This window comes from Ipomoea nil, unplaced genomic scaffold (genome assembly GCF_001879475.1).
Source record: "Ipomoea nil cultivar Tokyo-kokei standard unplaced genomic scaffold, Asagao_1.1 scaffold2014, whole genome shotgun sequence".
Taxonomy (NCBI): Eukaryota; Viridiplantae; Streptophyta; class Magnoliopsida; order Solanales; family Convolvulaceae; genus Ipomoea; species Ipomoea nil.
This window is the reverse complement of record NW_017618442.1, coordinates 1,002,346-1,020,382: the sequence shown is the minus strand read 5'-3', so window position 1 is coordinate 1,020,382 and position 18,037 is coordinate 1,002,346.

Below are 18,037 nucleotides of genomic sequence, written 5' to 3'. Positions count from 1 at the left end.
CTCCGTTTATCGTGCCGAAGTCTAGTTTGATGTTTCGGGTACCGTTCGTAGGATAAAAGAGTCTTGTGTATCGCATGCTAGTTGAATTGGTATCCCGTTGGCCTAGGTGAAAGAAGTATGAACCCCTTAGGATTATTCCTAGTATGTGGTTGACCACGCATAGTTTTCATTATACGTTTTCTCCCCTTTCCCAATGTGTTAATATGGGTTGCATGTGCTTGCTATGTGTTATGTGTGCATGATACCCCAATTTGGTTGCGATCAAATTGGTTATACCTGAGCTGCGGTTCAGAAGCTGGCTGCGGTCAGAAATACACCTTTGGGCTGCGGTCCACCGTTTGGTTGTGATCAAACGTTTTACATGAGCTGCGGTTCATATTCCTGGCTACGGTCAGAGGTTGACTTTTGGGCTGCGGTCAACTGTTTGGTTGCGATCAAACATTATGATGAGTTGCGGTTCATCGGTCGGTTGCGATCGATCCCTTCGTGTTGCGATACAAGGCAGGGTGCTGCGGGGCCGTGTTAGCGCTATATGCACTGACCCTCATGTATGGACATGCGATTGGTCCTGTAGCGCCACCAAAGTGTGCTTATGTGATAAGATATGAATCGAATGATGATATGAATGATGTGAAGTGAATCTGTGACTCTAGGATATATGCTAGTATCTTTATATGCTTGATTATGACTGTTGAATATGCTTATCACTATTTGTCGAGTCTATTCCTGGTTTTTAAAGCTAGAGTCTCCTAAGTATATACCTTCCCGCTTCAAAATGGTTTTCGTGTGTGTGTATATATATATATATATATATATATATATATATATATATATATATATATATATATATATATATATATATATATATATATATATATATATATATATATATATATGTTAGGAATAAATTGTAATAGATTTTGATATGCCATATTGTAAATCGTAGAACCCCAAATTTTATTTTGGTTAGACTAGTCGAGTCATAGACCAAAAAATGGAAAAATAAATCCATTAGTTGAGGAAATGGATGAAGATGAGATAAATCAAAAAATCAAGAATTTGCCTAGAGAAAATGGCAAATAAAAGAGGAAGATGTATACGTATGAACAAGTTATGAAGACTATCATCCAAGAAGAAATCTCTCAAGAAATCAATGAAGAAATCCCTCAAGAAATTCCGAAGAAGAAAGAACGTGACTTGAAGTTTGCATGAAGCTATCTTGAAGATCAAGCATCTATAGAAAGAAAGGAGTACACCAAGTGAAACAAGATGATAATCAAAAAGTTGTACGGATGAGTTGGAAGAAGCTTGAAATATTATATATAAGGTCACAAGTTTGAATCTCACATCCCACAAGCATCTATATATAAGGTCATAAGTATGGGCGATTTGGCCGAAGGGAAGCAATTTTCAAAGTCAATTGGGATGAGATTTCCAAGTTTCTTAAAATGAAATTGGGATGCAATTCCAATTGAAGGGATGAAGTATATCTCAAAATTGATATAGGGATACAATTTGAAGGGATGAAGGATGAAGTTCACGTATCTCACCCTTGGGGCAGAAGTTTCAATTTGATGGGATGAGATTTGCAAAGGGCTTCAATTCAATTCAAGATATAAATAGAAAGGGATGAAGTTGCAAGCAGAAGTTTCAATTTGATGGGATGAGATTTGCAAAGGGCTTCAATTCAATTCAAGATATAAATAGCAAGGGATGAAGTTGCAAGTCCAAATTAAGTAAGGGATGAGAGTCCAAATTAAGTAAGGGATGAGATTTCAATTGCCAAATCAAGGAAGGGATGAGATTTCACTTCCAAATATAGTAAGGGATGAAGTTTACTTGGGAAGAGATTTCCCAAGTCAATTAAGAAGATGAAGTCTGGAAGCAGTAGACAGACCCGGACGTGAAGTACAGAGGAAAATACAAGATGAAGTTGCAGAAGCAAAAATACTAGTCTAAACTAGTAAGGGATTAAATTGGAGATTATATTTTGAAGATAGAAATCCCAAGAGGCGTGATCTACACCAGATGAAGATTTTTAGGAAGCCATTTTTGCTAAAACCTCAAGCTCAACTTGCAGAGAATCTCTGACATATCTGCAACGTTATCTTATCCTCTGAAAAGGCTATACAACTAGATGAAATTAAAAAATGAGAACGTTTCTTTCCAACGGACGGATTCTCATTACCAGCTATAAAAAGATGAAGATTGAAGCAGTGGAAAGCAGAAGCAAATAGCAGGAAGCGAAAAGAACAGAGCAAAACAGAGCATACAAAATTCAAAGAAAGCTTTCCATCTCAAGAGCTTAAATTGATATATTCTTTGTGAGATAAACACTCTGAGTGATAAGAGTGTTAGAATCTTCATCAACTACAAGAGACTAAGAGCATCATCGAAGATTATCTACAGAGTCTCAAAGTTGGAATCAAGGCAAAACTTGTTTTGGAGCAAAACAAGGGAAATGAGGAAAGTAACACGGAGTTGTGAAATCCTGGATTGTCACACAGAGTTGTGAGATCCGAAGCAGCAGTGTCGGAAGACATTGGGCGGGATTAGTGCAGGCTTTGTGATCAAAGCACTAGATCACGGAAGAAGCGTTTCTACCGGAGCGTAGAAGACGGGTGGAAAGTAACGCGGGGTCGTGAAATCCTGGGAAAGTAACGCGGCGACGTGAAACCCGAAGCAGCAGTGTTGGTGGCACTGGGCGTGATTAGTGTGGGCTTGGTGATCAAAGCACTAGATCATGGAAATTCATTGTATCTTGGAACCAAGAAGCGGTGGATATAGTGAATTGCTCTTGGAGATAAGAGCATGTGGAGTAGGAGGATTACACTACCTCGCGAACCACTATAAATTGCCTTGTGTTCTTTACTGCTTTCTTTACTTACTGCTCTTGCTTGCTTCTCACGAGAATAATCTTGACACAATATACACACACACCGTATCGTTTGTTTATTTCCGTTGTGCACCATACTCTAACAATCTAGTTAAGAGTTTTGGTTTATCTCTGGCTTAGAAATTGTGGTACTGTGCTAAAAAGTTTGAAAGTCTATTCACCCCCCCCCCCCTCTAGACTTTCACCTTACCTCTTTTGGGACCAACAATTGGTATCAGAGCAGGCTGTGTATTTGGGTCAACCTTGTTTCTGACTGCTAGACAGATCCATCTTACCCAGTATGTGTAATTGGATTATTTATCTCTCGTATCCACCGAGAAGATGAATAAAGATTTAGCTCAAAATCTATTATTCTCGCTTGATAAATTTGATGATTGGAAAGTTCGTATGCAGGTTCATCTATCAGCCTTACATGATGAAATGTAGGAAGTTATCTCTAACGGCCCGATCGAAATATTGAAAGTAAATACGGCTTTTCTTCTATCACCGGATGTTCAACAATTCGTACCAAAGCCAAAATCGGAATGGACGTCAGATGATAGAAAGAGGAACAATCTTGACAACATTGTCAAAGATATTCTGTTCAAAGCCATTGATGATACAATATTCCCAAAAGTGCGAAAATGTACAAGTGCAAAAGAAATTTGGGATACTCTCATCAAGATCGGAGAAGGAGATGAACAAGAAAAAGATAACAAGCTCACTATTGCTATAAAGAAGTTCGAGGACTTCAAAATGCTCTCAAATGAATCCATTGTTGATATGGAAGCTCGAATGATCAAAATCCTTGGAGAAATTAATGACATTGGCAAAAATTTTAGCAAAAAGGAAATTAATCTCAAAGTTCTACGAGGCTTACCATCTACATGGGACATGAAGGTTACGGCTATGCGAGATCACTGAGATCTAAGAATATTGTCAACCGACAAATTATTTAGTGATCTTAAAGCATATGAGTTCGAGATGAAGGCCAAAGATGATGAAGTTCATGAAATTTGAAATCCAGCTCTAACGGCCGAACAACCGTCAACCTCCAGGTCAGTAGAAAATAATGTTGATTCTATGACTGATGAAAAATTTGCTCTCTTTGTTAGAAAATTCAAAAGGTTCATGCGAAAAGGAGACAACAAAAATTCTGCTCGTGGAAAATTTGTCTCTCGTACGACACAAGAAGAAAAAGTCGAAGAAAACAACAATTTATGCTACAATTGCAGCAAACCCGGACATTTCAAAATAAATTGTCCGTATCCGATTGTTAGCAAGTATCAAGGCATAACTGTTGAATCTACACCGAATAAATCCGAAAGCAAAGATCGAAGGTTCAATCGCAACAAAAGAAAAGCTCTCGTTAGCAATGAACCAAATGAAAATGATGAGTTTGAATGGATTGTCATCAAGCGATGAAAGCTCAAGTTCGGAAGATGACACGGCTCTAGTATGAAAATCAATTGAGTTGAGTTCAAGTGAAGAATGCTTTATGGCTCTTGGAGCAGAGGAAGAAGAGGTAACATCATATATATATATATATATATATATATATATATATATATATATATATATATATATATGTATGTATGTATGTATGTATGTATGTATGTATGTATGTATGTATGTATGTATGTATGTATGTATATTAAAAATTACAAAACATAAAAACAAAGCAATATAAATGTTATTTTATAATATTTAATAAACAAATATACTACTTAATATAATAAATTATTGGACCCAAAATTTATTTCTTTCATTTTTTTTTCTAAATAATCTGGTCCAATATTAACCCAATAATGCAGTCCATAACCCAAACCCAATAAAATTACATATAAAATGTTTTCTCCTAACCCCAAGACCAATCGTTATGCTATGGACCCGTGTCCAGCATTCATGCTGGACACGGTAACGGTGCCGTTAGTGGCACCGTTCTCTTTCACTTTTTTTTTTAAAAAAAATTCAGATAACTTTGTTATAGGAGTATATGTTCATAATTTTATCACTATATGTTCATAATTGTAAGTTCATAATGTCTGTGTTCATAATTGCATAACTGTACATTCATAATTGCATAACTGTACATTCATAATTCAATAACTGTAAATTCATAATTTTCGAAACTCTATGTTCACAATTTTAGAGCTCTATGTTCATAATTTTATCCCAAAATGGTCCCTTGACTATTGTTCATTCTCAATTTTGCATTTCGACTTTCAATTGCACCCAATGTGGTCCCTTGATTTTTAAAAATTCACCCAAAATGGTCCTCCGTTAGATTTTGGGTTAACTCAATGTTAATTGTGAGGGTACTTTGGTCAGTTCATATTCGGTGCGGAAGGCAAGTTCCTGCCTGGACCGTCGATTAATATAACGTCCCAAGCGACGTCGTAAATGTGGTTGGAGAGATCGTTGGTGGCCAATTAGCAGTCGGAGAAGAGAAGATGCTGCACCGGCCAACATACGCCAGAAACAAATTGCTGCAGCCTTGGAAGACTATGTCTGCGGAACGAAAACTGATATCGTCAACGATTAATTCCTGGGCGGTGGCGGCTTCAGCAAATTAATTCTTCGTTCGCAACAGATTTCTTGTGCATTAACAATTAATTTCCGGCGTAGCGTGCTTGCGGTTGGTGGTTGGGAATTCTGGTCGGCGGCAGAGTAATCCAACTGTGGCAGAACATTTGATAAGCTTGGCCGAACGAAAACTAAACTGCCCAAGAACAGAGCTGCTATGCCGGAAGAATGTTTGATGCTTCCACCTAGGAAATTAATTTGCCGCTGCTGCTTCACCATGTTACCATCAGTTTACTAGAACAGATGAAAGTACTAAGTGGCATGAGAAAATTAGATGCTTGCTGCAAGGAACTGAAACAGATGGATTAAATTGCAAAATGTAAAGCGTGTCGGCACGGGATCTGGAGAAATTACCAGACAACGGAGGATAAGAGAAAAAACCTAACGGAAACACAACGAAATCCCACTTCAAAGTCTCAATCTTTCATTCACATGGAAGCCAAAGGAGAAAAGACAAAAAAATGGAAGAATTACTGTAACACCCCCCAAACACGACCTATATAAAAAGGCCTTAACACCTGCAGATCAACCACAAAACTAGCACAGCGGAAGATAAAATGAAAACTGGATAAAAGAAATCCGAACGGGGTGTCATGCCACGTCTACCAAACTTGGTAAACGCTACGGCGAACAATCTGCAAGTGTATACATCTATCCCAAAAAGTAACAGTCTAACACTACAACGGCACACAGGCCACAAAACAAAGGTAAAGGTACTAGACTACCAGCTTCTAAACATCGCGCTCGTCTAGACATCACCTGAAAGATACAAAGATAAACATTGGGACGACGCCCGGTCAGCGATAATGCTGGTAACCCACCAATACCTGTTAAGTATCATACATAGGTAGGATATATACAAAAAATCATTTTGAGATGGAATACGTATATATAAGTGTAAAACCAGGAGTAAACACCAACTCAAGACTCAACACTCATCAACAAACACCACGGGAACACATCCCAAGACCACAACGGATAACGACACCACAAGAATAAAGACACGACAACCGGCAACACATGCCTAAGCAACACATGCCTTTGTAACTACACACGTCACAAGAGAGAACACACAACCACGGCTACACAAGCCCTCGTGACATCACCCGCCACGAGTTGATATGCCTTCCTTATGCCCGGTTCCAACCTTATGGCTACCCCCAACCTTATATCTAGTTCCAACCTTTACCTCCAGGACCCCTGTACTTCTTAGTCCAACCTTATCCCCCCGAGAATCGTCATTCCTCCACCAACAAGCCTCCAAAAAGACTACCAATTAATAGTACCCGCGGCACTATCACGCACATGGCACACATGCCTGGATAACACCTGTCATCCCCCAAAAACTTGAACCTTACACAAAAGCTACAGCTCCATAATCACGCCACGGCAACCACGAGGACCGCTGCAATACCATAGTGACTAGTGTCCCATACCACTAATCGTGCAATCCCGGTAAAGCCACACACGCACCACAACTCAACAAGAGTCAAACAACGGATCACAACGAAGGTATGAAACATACTCGAACAAGGAATGGGTCACAGCCCAACAACAACAATGTTGAATAACGCAAGTTATCATCAACCAAACGGAAGGTACGAACCACACACACGCTAGTATTAAGACAACAAACTAGCATGCTTATCAACGGGGAAACTCAAGATAGTTCCGAGGAACACACAAGACACCTCACGGTCCAACGAAACACAATGTTGAACACTTAGCACGATTCAAGACACCAAAGTCCTACATGGATACCTACCATATAGTTCTAGACATACGAAACATCAAGAAGACACTCAAAAAGTTCCACCAAAGAACATCGGGAAGTCAAAAGACCAAATACCAAGTCAAACAAATCACGGGGAACAAATCCCTTCACAACAACAACCATGTACCCGCGGGTGGACCCACGGGTAGTGCCCCACCCGTGGTTCCGCCCGCGGGAACACTTTCCCACGAGGCTATGTACCCGCGGGTAGGCCGGCGGGTGGTGCCCCGCCCGCAGTTCCCCCCGCGGGAACACTCCTGTTCCACAACAAATCCATTCGAGGATTTTCTTCTCCAAACACAAATTCAAGTCCAAAACATGCTAAATCTCCCCCAAAACAACAAAATGACTTGAACCATGGAAAATGCCAAGCAATGGCACAAAGGAACCCTTAACACAAGCTCTAGATATGCAATATCACAAGACAAATGCATAAACTCTCACATTTCATAGCAAAACACAAGTAGAATCCAAGAAATCACATATAGGTTAGCAAAATAGGTTTTAGTAGAGCATGGGTTATCTCTTGTAGACCAAAAGACTTCACTTTACCCTCAACAAGCTTCTTACAAGGCTTACTTCCAAACCCACTTCAAGATCAAACCAAAAGATCATAAAGATCCTATCTTTAAGAAAAATACAACTAAGATGGAACCAAAAAGACAAGATAAACTTAGATCTTACCCTCCTAGATGCCCAAATAGGTGAAAGGTTGAATCTTGGAAGCAAAACTTGAAATCTTGACAAGGGTCTCAACTTAGCTTGGAGAATAAGCTACACCTCTTTTCTAGAGAGAAGATAGAGAAATTTTCTAGGAATTGTACGGAATGAAATGAAGAAGTCTTCTAGGTTAGGTTACAATACTAACTCTTGGTGAAAAGTCAAGAATAGCCTTACTAAGCTTTAGAAAGTGTAAGGAACAAGGGAACTCCCCTCAAAGCTCAAGGTACAACACAACTTAAAGATTGACTAGTCAAATACTAGTCCTTGAGTATTAAAAATCAAGATTTTAGGAATTAATTCCTCAAATAAAATAGGATTAATTACTCAATTAATCCATGGATTGAATGTGGATTTTTGGGGTGTCACATCCTCTCCCCCTTCAAAGAAGCTTCGTCCCCGAAGCTTGGGTACGACGAATTAGAAACAAACGGTGATAGGAAACAACATTGTGACAAGAGGTTCAAGAATGGATCCTTTGGTCAAACTCAAAAGGTTCCACAAGGATTTTAAACAAAAAGAAAGGCGTAACAATTCAAGAATTGTCAAGAACAAAACCAAGGAGTAGATTGAGCATCACAAACTCTATTCTCAACACCCACATCTACATCTACCCAACACTAAGAGCAAGACAACCAACACGAAACACTACTACCACTACTAAGCTAACTAAGCCACAAGGCTACAAACAAAACAAGCCCAAAAGCAACACAAGCAACCAAACAACGGCGTCAACGCCCAAAGAAAAGCAACTACAAGGAAGAAGGCAAACAAGGAAACCACGACTACTAGAAAGACTCTCTCTCCGACTCCTCAGACTCTTCCTCGTCTTCTCCTCTACGACTCGAGCTGGCTTCAATCTTATCCAACCGATGATGCACAGCAACAAACTGAGTCCTCATGAAAGCAAAGCCCTCCTCCAACATGCAGTTCTGCTGACGAAGCAAAGCAACAACACGCTCTTCATGCGACGTGGGGTCGTGCTCCCTCTTGGTGCGAGCTTCCCTTCTTCGTCGGTTCTCTTCACTCCCCGAGTCGCTTTCTTCAGCTTCAACAGCTTCTGGCACACCCACCTCTTCTTCATGATCGGCTTCTTCGTCACCTCCCAAGCTCTGAACAGCGAGGCTCAACTTTCCAGCATGGATTCCAAGCTCAGCTGCTAACTCTGCCCGTTCATCAGGTGCTTTCCTCGCCACTTCTTCAAGCTTGATGTACTCGCCATCATCCAACTGAAACAGGTGACAACTCCGAAGGTTGGTGGCATCTAACACTAGCTTTCCCACAGCTCTAGGGAGACAACCATCCACACTGATGCCCTTTCTAACCAAAATCCAGCTCAACACCATCCCATAAGGCAAACTCTTCCGATTGTGATCCCGGCAGAACACCATGTGTTGCAACATCAAAGCAGGCAAGTTGAACTTAACCATGTTCTTCAGACAAAAAGCAAAAGTGCACTCCAGCTTACCCAACAACTTGCTCTTGTTATTGTTCGGCAACAGACAGTCCGACACCAACATCACCAAGATCCTTTGCTCCGCAGACAACCACTTCTTCTCCGGCCTAGAGGCTTGAGTGAAACCACTCGTACGGCCTAACAAGTAGCTCAAGTAGTCACGGTGCCCCATGGTATCCGTACTAATCCAAGAATGACCACTGTACTGAGCCACTCCGGTAGCAGACAAACTCAACAACTGAGCCAACCACTTCTCAGAAAGCACAACCTTTACACCTCTCACCTTAGAGGTGATTTCAAGCCTTTCACCTTCTTTCGTCACAACCATGTGACGGTAAAACTCTTTCACCAAACTCGGGTATGTCTCGGCCCTTATGGCGAGAAACCCATCCAACAAACCTTGATATCTAAGCAAATCCAACAAGGAACTAGAAAGAGATTCCGGATCAAAAGCTTTACCTTCAAGAACAAGGTAGTGGGTATCCACCCATTCCGCTTTCCTAGCCAAACTTGACCTTCAAGGCATGGTAGGAGATGATCCAAAGCTCAACAAACAAAGCCCACAACTTCTTCTTCACACCCACACTACCTCTCTCTCTCGAGCTCTCTCTCTCTCTCTCGCGCTGCTCTCGGCGACGCGGCAACAGCAGATCAGCGACGGCGGTGTGGCGGTGGTCCAGCGGTGGTGGGGCGACGGGTTGGTGGTGGTGAAGCTACGGGGTGGGGATGGGGTTTAGGGTGTTCACGGGTAGGGATGAAGGAAAAAGAAGAATGAGAGAAAATTTTGGGAATTTAGGGATTTGAGAGAAATTGGGGAAAAGATGATTAAATTTGGGAATTTTGAACAAAGTGAGAATTTATGATTTAGATGGAATTAAAATTGGATAGATTCCAAGAAAGACAATTAGCTCAAGTGGTTTAGAAGTTGGGTTGGAAAGAAATAGGCTTGGGTTTAAAACTCAAAGGCTATAATTCAACTTTAGGCTTGATTTTTAGAATGCACAAGAAAGAATTTTGGCAAGAATTTTGCTATTTCCAAATTCAAAGAATACTTGGAAAATTTAGGAAGTTCACAAGGAATTTTTGTAAGAACAACCAAGTGTAGGGATTGAAGAATTGATCTAAGCACAAGATATCCCAAAGATAAATGGCTACTTCACAACAAGATTTAGATGCCAACTAAAGAAGTCACTTAGTAAGAAGAGAGTTTACACTAAGCATCTAACGAATTACTAACAAGAAAAGCATGCCAAGGATTGCCAAGCAAAAGACAAGTACGAAACACAAGGTAACTGTGATACCCCGGTTATTTGAGTATTTTGTTATAAATATTATTGTTCTAAATAAAATTTTATAAAATAGATATTATGTTAAATAAAACATTTTTACTATACGGTCTATAATTATATTATTTTATGTGACCCAAAACTATTTAAACTAGTCTACTACTGCTACTCTTTTATTTCTAAATGGTGTATTATGGCTAATAATTATTTATTTATATATGTGTTACGTATGTATATATGTTAAGTACTAGTAGGCTAATATGTATATTAATATTATATTAAGTTTTTAAGTATTGTAGTCTCCTACAACTAGAATTATTATTTATAATACAAGTTATTAGTTAAGTGTTTAAGTAGTAGTCATATTGTTCCAGATAACCTAATTCAATATATTTTTTTATCTCTCTCTGTCGACAATCCCTCCTTTCTCCCAATCAAAAATAAAACCCTAGCAGTTTCTTCTTATCAATTAATCTCAAGAATTAGATGTCAAGATCATCAAGCTTAGGTGATTGCTTTTGGGCATTATTAGAGGTAAGATTTATGTTCACTAAAATTTCTTTTGCCCCAAATCAAAAATCACTTTTCCTATGTGTTTATGTGATTCATGATTTTAATGAATATGTGATATTTAACGTGAAAAGTTATTTGATTATATTATGCAAATAGATATATGTTTAGATGTTTTGAAAACCCTTCATATGTGATATGGTGATTTTGTGGTGATTAAGAAGGATAAATTTTACACAATTTGATCATTGCCTGAGAAAATTCTGACTGGCGCATCTGGAAAGAAAAATTCGTGAAAAATGCTTACTAAACTTATTTTTGCTTGAAATTTTTTTGGAGAATCTAGACTTGATATAATTGATGTTTGTAAAAAGTTTTGATTAAAAATATATTTAGGTTTTTCCAGAATAATTTCGTAAAGTTGAGGCATTGTTCTGCCAGTTAAATTACAGTCTGGCACTGTGTTGGGAAATATTTCGGGAAAAATACTTCTAAGCCTTGGATTGGCTTGAAACTTTTTGTGTGTAATCTAGACTCTTTGTACTACTTATCTGGAAAATTTCATGTGAGAATGTGTTGCCGATTTTTCTCAGTAAATTCTACAATTCAGGTCATACCTTCTGAAAATTTCTGTCAGTTCCTTACTTGAGGTGTTGAGAATTTTCTTTCTTGATAAATATGAGTAATGTTATCATTTTTATAAAGATGGAGGATAAATGAAATTGATTCTTAAGACTTGTGTAGTATCTTGTTATGAAATTCTGGAAACATGGGTTATGACCCAGTTTGTTGTGGAGTGAGCGGTTGAATATACCGACTCACTAGGGAGTTTAAAAACTCTCTGTTATTTTTTAGTAGTGAGCAGTGGATCGAAACATATCTTGTCTCACTGGGACATTTAGTCCTGTTGTTTTGAGGAGTGGTTAGCGGAGTCTACCACTAGGGTATTTACCCTGTTGAGTAGTAGTCAGTAGAAACGTATCCTGGCTACTAGGACTAGTTACTACTCATTGGGCTTGGAAACCCATTGGGGGTGTGCACACTTAAGGTATTAGTTCTGTTCCACTTTAATGGGATTTTTGCGTAGTGTTCAGTAGAGTGAGTATTGTTCACTAGGGCTTATTGAATAAGACCCTGCCCATCATTTGGTTGTTTTGAATGGGATTTTTGAGTAGTGTCCAGTAAAGAGAATTACTGTTCACTAGGGCTTAAGTAATTAAGACCCTTCCCATTATTTGAGATTGAATGGGATTTTGTGTAGTGTTCAGTATGGTGATTACTATTCACTAGGGCTTGATGAAACAAGACCCTGCCCATTGCATTGAGATTGGTGTTCCTCAATGTTGGAAAAAAATATATTACTTTTGAAAGGTTCCTAAAATATCCATTGTGAGACTACTGATTTGTTATTAAAAATTATGAGTATTGTTGGGAAATTATGGTTGTTGGAAATTCTGAGTATTTCATATTTGAGTTATGTTCTATATGATTATGCTCTATTGATAATAAAAGATTAAATGTTTAAAGGGTGTATGCTATATGCAAATTATCTGGTCCTATGTGCTATGTGCAAAAATGTTTTACGGGGTGAAGTAGATCTTACAAGCTTTATGCTAAATTTGTGTGTTTCTTTGTTTTCTATTCTTTAATTATTTTTGCAGGAACTCTTGCATGAGCATTGGGCATGAGAACGAGCGAACCACCTGGAGATATCATTTATTAGTTAGACAGTTGGATTGTTAGATGTTTTTGTACTAGTACATATCTTGAGTTGTTTATCGTAAGTTGTAAATTTGGCCTTAGCACTTAGGTTGTGGGTTGCCTAAGTGTGGCGGTAACACCCATTTTCTTTTGATTAGTTAATGCTTCCGCTATGATTTTAGTAAATTGTAAATTAAGAAAAAAAATTAAGGGAAATTTGGTTATGAAAAATGGGGGTGTTACAGTAACACTCAAGGCAACAAAGAACACCACACTCTCGAGAAAACAAGGATAGACTCGAAGACAAGGGTTACCTGCTAACTCTTCTTCCACCAAACCCTCCGACTCCGCCTGCGAACGCGCCATCACGAAGACTCTTCCGGGTGGCCTTGCTCCAACTGCTCCACGGCCTGAACCAGCTCCCGATGCTCCTCCGGCTCCTGGGGGTGGCGGTAACGCTCTCTGACCAGCTAACAGAGGACACTCCGCGATCTTGTGGCCACGATCTCCGCAACGAAAACACCTGAACGTAGAACCGTTGCAACCTTGACCCACATGCATCTTCCCACAACGCTTACAAAGGGATGCCTTGGCTTGGTTCCCGTGTTCCGTCCTGGTAGGTCCTTGAGAAGAAGATGACACATACTTGGCCGAGAAACTCAGTCTTGACTTCTTGAAGGTAGAAGAACTTCCGCCCTCAGATCTCTTCCTAGCTTGCTCAAACGAACCCCTCTGAAGCTGTTGTACGCTATAAAGATCAGCGGCACACACGTAAGCGTCCTTAAGAGTACTTGGCCTACTCACAGTCAAAGCTTTTCGCGCCTCATAGTTCAGACCGGCCACGAATTTCTCGACTTTGGTGAGCTCTAAAGGCACAAGCATCCTCGCAAAACGTGCCAGCTCCAAGAACCTCTTGTGGTACTCAACCACAGACTTGGATCCTTGCTGCAGGTGAAGGAACTCTTCGTACATGGCCGCGCGCACATGTGCAGGATAGAACCTTTCACGCATCCGGTCCTTGAGAGCTGTCCAACCGAACTCTGGTTCTTCAAGAAGAGCCGGGCCTTCGTGGACCCACCACAAGTCCGCTTCTTGGCAGAAGTAGAATGTTGCCAGTTCTACTCTCCTTTCTTCGGGGCAGCCCACAACGATGAAGATCTTATCAAACACCCATAGCCACTCTTCTAGGACTACAGGGTCTTCCTCGCCAGCGAAGGTTGGCGGCCGATGTCCCGACACTAAACGTCCTACGTCACGGTGCCCAGCAGGAGGAGGAGGCGGCACAGCGTGATTGTTGTTCAACAGAGCTTCACTGAGCGTCTGCATGGTCTGAGTCAGCTGATGAAGGTTCTGAGCTAGCTGCTCGTTGGTCGGGGTCTCCGGGGTGCGTGCGCGAGGACGAGGAGGCATCTCACTTCTACAACAACAACACGATAAGAGAAGCAACAAACAAAGAACAGAAAACAACACACAGCTCATCGCGCAACCTAGCGTCCTAAGCCTAGCACTTAGCTTCTTAAGGTCGCTTAGAGATCTCAAAACACACTTAACCACTTAGAAAGTCTAGACTTAACTCTTCCTAGGCTCAAAACCTAGGCTCTGATACCAACTGTAACACCCCCCAAAAACGACCTATATAAAAAGGCCTTAACACCTGCAGATCAACCACAAAACTAGCACAGCGGAAGATAAAATGAAAACTGGATAAAAGAAATCCGAACGGGGTGTTATGCCACGTCTACCAAACCAGGTAAACGCTACGGCGAACAATCTGCAAGTGTGTACATCTATCCCAAAAAGTAACAATCTAACACTACAACGGCACACAGGCCACAAAACAAAGGTAAAGGTACTAGACTACCAGCTTCTAAACATCGCGCTCGTCTAGACATCACCTGAAAGATATAAAGATAAACATTGGGACGACGCCCGGTCAGCGATAATGCTGGTAACCCACCAATACCTGTTAAGTATCATACATAGGTAGGATATATACAAAAATCATTTTGAAACGGAATACGTATATATAAGTGTAAAACCAGGAGTAAACACCAACTCAAGACTCAACACTCATCAACAAACACCACGGGAACACATCCCAAGACCACAACGGATAACGACACCACAAGAATAAAGACACGACAACCGGCAACACATGCCTTTGTGACTACACACGTCACAAGAGAGAACACACAACCACGGCTACACAAGCCCTCGTGACATCACCCGCCACGAGTTGATATGCCTTCCATATGCCCGGTTCCAACCTTATGGCTACCCCCAACCTTATATCTAGTTCCAACCTTTACCTCCAGGACCCCTGTACTTCTTAGTCCAACCTTATCCCCTCGGGAATCGTCATTCCTCCACCAACAAGCCTCCAACAAGACCACCAATTCATAGTACCCGCGGCACTATCACACACATGGCACACATCTCTGGATAACACCTGTTATCCCCCAAAAACGTGAACCTTACACAAAGGCCGCAGCTCCATAATCACGCCACGGCCACCAAGAGGACCGCTGCAATACCTTGGTGACTAGTGTCCCATACCACTAATCGTGCAATCCAGGTAAAGCCACACACGCACCACAACTCAACAAGAGTCAAACAACGGATCACAACGAAGGTATGAAACATACTCGATCAAGGAACGGGTCACAGCCCAACAACAACAACGATGAATAACGCAAGTTATCATCAACCAAACGGAAGGTACGAACCACACACACGCTAGTATTAAGACAACAAACTAGCATGCTTATCAACGGGGAAACTCAAGATAGTTCCGAGGAACACACAAGACACCTCACGGTCCAATGAAACACAATGTTGAACACTTAGCACGATTCAAGACACCAAAGTCCTGCATGGATACCTACGATATAGTTCTAGACATACGAAACATCAAGAAGACACTCAAAAAGTTCCACCAAAGAACATCGGGAAGTCAAAAGACCAAATACTGAGTCAAACGAATCACGGGGAACAAATCCCTTCACAACAACAACCATGTACCCGCGGGTGGACCCACGGGTAGTGCCCCACCCGTGGTTCCGCCCGCGGGAACACTTTCCCACAAGGCTATGTACCCGCGGGGAAGCCGGCGGGTGGTGCCCCGCCCGCCGTTCCGTCCGCGGGAACACTCCTGTTCCACAACAAATCCCTTCGAGGATTTTCTTCTCCAAACACAAATTCAAGTCCAAAACATGCTAAATCTCACCCAAAACAACAAAATGACTTGAACCATGGAAAATGCCAAGCAATGGCACAAAGGAACCCTAAACACAAGCTCTAGATATGCAATATCACAAGACAAATGCATAAACTCTCACATTTCATAGCAAAACACAAGTAGAATCCAAGAAATCACATATAGGTAAGCAAAATAGGTTTTAGTAGAGCATGGGTTACCTCTTGTAGACCAAAAGACTTCACTTTACCCTCAACAAGCTTCTTACAAGGCTTACTTCCAAACCCACTTCAAGATCAAACCAAAAGATCATAAAGATCCTATCTTTAAGAAAAAGACAACTAAGATGGAACCAAAAAGACAAGATAAACTTAGATCTTACCCTCCTAGATGCCCAAATAGGTGAAAGGTTGAATCTTGGAAGCAAAACTTGAAATCTTGACAAGGCTCAACTTAGCTTGGAGAATAAGCTACACCTCTTTTCTAGAGAGAAGATAGAGAAATTTTCTATGAATTGTAAGGAATGAAATGAAGAAGTCTTCTAGGTTAGGTTACAATACTAACTCTTGGTGAAAAGTCAAAAATAGCCTTACTAAGCTTTAGAAAGTGTAAGGAACAAGGGAACTCCCCTCAAAGCTCAAGGTACAACACAACTTAAAGATTGACTAGTCAAATACTAGTCCTTGAGTATTAAAAATCAGGATTTTAGGAATTAATTCCTCAAATAAAATAGGATTAATTACTCAATTAATCCATGGATTGAATGTGGATTTTTGGGGTGTCACATCCTCTCCCCATTCAAAGAAGCTTCGTCCCCGAAGTTTGGGTACGACGAATTAGAAACAAACGGTGATAGGAAACAACATTGTGACAAGAGGTTCAAGAATGGATCCTTTGGTCAAACTCAAAAGGTTCCACAAGGATTTTAAACAAAAAGAAAGGCATACCAATTCAAGAATTGTCAAGAACAAAACCAAGGAGTAGATTGAGCATCACAAACTGTATTCTCAACACCCACATCTACTTCTACCCAACACTAAGAGCAAGACAACCAATACGAAACACTACTACCACTACTAAGCTAACTAAGCTACAAGGCTACAAACAAAACAAGCACAAAAGCAACACAAGCAACCAAACAACGGCGTCAACGCCCAAAGAAAAGCAACTACAAGGAAGAAGGCAAACAAGGAAACCACGACTACTAGAAAGACTCGCTCTCCGACTCCTCGGACTCTTCCTCGTCTTCTCCTCTACAACTCGAGCTGGCTTCAATCTGATCCAACCGATGATGCACAGCAACAAACTGAGTCCTCATGAAAGCAAAGCCCTCCTCTAACATGCGGTTCTGCTGACGAAGCAAAGCAACAACACGCTCTTCATGCGATGTGGGGTCGTGCTCCCTCTTGGTGCGAGCTTCCCTTCTTCGTTGGTTTTCTTCACTCTCCGAGTCGCTTTCTTCAGCTTCAACAGCTTCTGGCACACCCACCACTTCTTCATGATCGGCTTCTTCGTCACCTCCCAAGCTCTGAACAGCGAGGCTCAACTTTCCGGCATGGATTCCAATCTCAGCGCAAAATGCTTTGCCTTCATCATTTTTCGCTCCAAGATGCGCAGCTATCTCCACTCCCGTATGTTGCTTCGTCTCTAAACCCTAGAATGATACATGCGTGATGCACAAACTACTTATTAATAATATTATTGTTAAATTTTATATGGAACAAAATATCTTTTTAAAAAAAATTGAAATTTATATGTTAAAAATGTAATTTTATATATGTTTAATAATTTTTTAAAAGAATCGACATCTAAATTCAAAGCAATTAATACGCAATTACCATATCAGTTCATAGAAGTATTATAAATTTACAAATTATTGATTAGTTGTTGATATAAAACTTGTACATATATTTATAATATTATAATATTATAT